The sequence below is a fragment of the Monodon monoceros genome, unplaced genomic scaffold, assembly GCF_005190385.1.
Source record: "Monodon monoceros isolate NGI ecotype Baffin Bay Population unplaced genomic scaffold, NGI_Narwhal_1 Super_Scaffold_14, whole genome shotgun sequence".
NCBI classification, from domain to species: domain Eukaryota; kingdom Metazoa; phylum Chordata; class Mammalia; order Artiodactyla; family Monodontidae; genus Monodon; species Monodon monoceros.
In genome coordinates, this window is record NW_021703770.1 from 73,932,904 (window position 1) to 73,936,465 (window position 3,562).

Here is a 3,562-nt window from a genome sequence, read left to right on the forward strand (position 1 = left end):
GTGGATGCTTTTTTTTCACTGCCCGAAATATATTCAAACACCCTAATTCAACTTATTTATATTAGGGAACTGTGGGAATAACCCTGAGAGTACAGAGAGAAATGTTTGCAGATAACAGCATGAAAAAAGAAGAGAGTTCATGTGTTTTGCTTATTTTATAAAGTAGTTAATAGGTCATTCAGCCAACAAAATACAAAACCACTACGAAATATTACCTTTAAACCTTAATTATTTTCAAGGCAGTATTACCCATTAACTGTTCCCTAGCTTTTTATATTGTGATTTCTATTGTTTCATTTCTTTTGGTAGAAGTTGTTAATTTTATTCTAGTGTTTACCTTACATCAATATATCAATACTTCTGTTTTCTTCTTTATTTCTCTCCTTTTTTAAAAAAAGTATAATCTTTTACTATCTGGTTTGTATATTTTAAATGATATGCTTTGAATCCCAGTTATTATTTATACCACTTCGTACCAGTGATTTCATTCCATTTTCCAGTTTTTCTGTCCCTTGTCAGAACAAAAAACACTTACATAGTAATTCCTCTATCTATAACTCCATCCTTGTTTGTCTTCATTTTGCAATTAAATAAATGAAATTCTGACCATCTATCTTTTTGCCAAAACTTTCAGTCATCTCTAGTAGAGGGCTTGGCAAACTACACACATTTTTGTTGAGCGAGATCAGTGGATACTATCCTGTTTGTGGATCCCTCTCAGTTCCCTCTGGAATAAAAAGGGGGAAGAGACGGGTAAACCTCGTGGCTACAATGTTCAAAAATATGTAGAGGCACCCTGTCTACATTGTGAGATGGAGAGCAGAACCATGATATGAGTAGCAGAGCTATTAACTGGATAATAAATCATATGTGTGCATATATACACACACATATATACTCATATACACATATATAGACCATATATATCAATATATCCCACAATGACCTAGACATTTTAAGAGAAAGCATAGTTTTCAAGTCTAACTTTTTTTGAAAACTCAATTTTCTAATTCACCTTTCATGTACAAATAAATCCAAGATGTGTTTGTGTCTTTCTATCTTATTTTCTACCCTCGAATTTAATTTTGTGGAATGCATCTTTTTAGAAAGTCTTTTTACCAGGGAAGGAGGTTGCAAACTTTCGAGTCCTGCCTCATCCCCACAGGGTCGTTCTAACGATGCTGAGGAATCAGTAAGACAAAGCTTTCTGTGGAGGCCGTGAAGTTTGCCTCTTTCCAGGACTCGGCATTTTCCATCTTCTCGTGGTGAAGCCAGTGGCCTGGGCGGAAAAGAATAGTTGACCAAGTAAAATCTTATTTGTAAGAATATTTTTAGCGTGGAAACACATGAAAATGAAGGGATCTTTTTTTTAAAAAAGGCTTTGGAAATCTTTTGCACAACAAACACCCCCATATGTAAATAGGACTGTCACTAGCTGTTTGTCCACAGCGAGGCCTCCAGATGAAGCGGGGCTGTGCTCTGACAGGGACAGCTGACTCATTAGCAGAGAGCAGTGAAAGGTAATTAACCCTGGGAAAAGTACAGCTGCCGTGCGGGCTGCTCCTTTCTGTAGGATCTGATTAGAAATTAGTGTTGAACCACTGATGCTTTTTTTTTTTTTTTTTAAGGAAAAAAAAAAAAAAAAGACTGTCATTGATAATTCACTTTCACTCTCAGGTGTGTCCCCAGAAAAGGTTCTCAAATGTACTTGCAGACAAAAGGACTCAAATCTAAAAAGCATTTTCTGATCACGGTAGACACCTGTTTTTCTTGTTGAGGGGGAGCTCTTTCAAATGAACATTATTGAACTATTGAAGATTGGTTTGTGCCCTGATCCGTTCTCCCATAGTCAGTATGTAAATTACTTGAAAAGATTGTTTTATACAGTTAATAAGCTGTAGGTAATTACCATTTAATTAAGTTTCTCTTTTTCTTTCCATTTTCCCTCTGATGATGCTTCTCGTCAGTAGCAATGGAAACTCTCCAGTTCAAATCCAGTGGACGCTAGGGAAGGTAAGTGAAGACCATTTAGAAATAAACGTTTCCCCCCCAAAAGAGAAGTATCCCTAACTTTTCAGTGGCCTTCTAAAACTTCAGAATTTAAGGAACTTGGTTTTAGGGGACAGCCGAAGATGCCTGATTTTGTTAATGTTGGTCTCAACCTGGTCGTTTGAGTTACGGTTGTGTATTTTTTTTTGAGAAGTGTGTATACCTGTTCATCTTGATTTATGACTTCACTTGTCTCATATGAGGAGTATTAATACTTTAACACAGTCAGGATTTACGTATGCGGCTGAAGAATGTGGTGGGTAGCATAATGGCGGCCCCCAAAGCATCTGTGTCTTAATTCCTGAAACCTATGAATACGTTACGTTACATGCAAAGGGAGTTGATTAAATTGCGAGTCTAGAGATGAGGAGATTCTCCTGGATTATCCAGGTGGGCCCAGCTAATCCCAGCGACTTTCAGAGAGAAGCAGATGAATGAGTCATGCAGATGCAGCCTGAGAAGGACTCAATTCCACCAACCATTTGAAGAAGGAGGAAGGGACCTTGGGCCCCAGAATGCAGTGGCTTCGAGATGCTGAGAATGGCCACTGAAAAAACAGGGACCTCAGTCCTATGACAGTAAGGAATTCTGACCTGCAGCCTCCTGTAAAGAGCTCAGCCTGACTGGATTTCAGGCTGGTGAGACCGTCCCAGACTCCGGACCCCCAGAGCTGTAAGATACTGACTTATTTGTGCTGTTTTAAGCCACACAGTTTGAGGACTTTTGTTACAGCAGCAACAGGAAACTAACACAGAAGATAAGCCAACCTATAGATGGGACGTATTTTACAGCTGACAGTATAAATCCTATGAAGAATTTCTTGTGTTTGAATGAAGAGAAGAAAAATTTCTTGAGAGGCCAAGACTGATAAGTCGTTTTTAGGAATTGGAATCTGTAGATTGTAATGGTTATTTCAGTAACTCTGAGATTTCTGTCTTCTGCATCGCAACACCCTGCCCACACCAAAAATGTTCTCCACGTGATATTTTTGTAAACATGATGCCTGTATCCTCCAAGGTACAAAGGAGTACCTGATTTATTGGGGTGGTGAGTACATCTGTGTTTCACTGTGCTTGGGTGAGAGGAATGGAACGTCCGTGGGAAAGGCGACCTCTCTGATGCAGAGAGAAAATTGATCTGACCGTCGTAGTGTATGCGGAGCCTGGCGCCTAGAACCACAGCGCTGTCACGCAGAGCCCGGTGCTAGCGTGGGGACGCTGACTTTGTTCCCTTTCTTCATTGTGAAATGGATAGAGTCTCCCTATAGGCACGGGATGATGACAGGAAAGGAGTGCATGATGGTGCGCATAAGAGTGTCTTTCACGGGGCAAGAGTTCAGTCAAGGTGAGCTCAACTTATTTAGAAAATACCATATCATTTTACTATCTTGATAAAAAATAATGGATGGGGCTTCCCTGGTGGCGCAGTGGTTGAGAGTCCGCCTGCCGATGCAGGGGACATGGGTTCGTGCCCCGGTCCGGGAAGATCCCACATGCCGCGGAGCGGCTGGGCC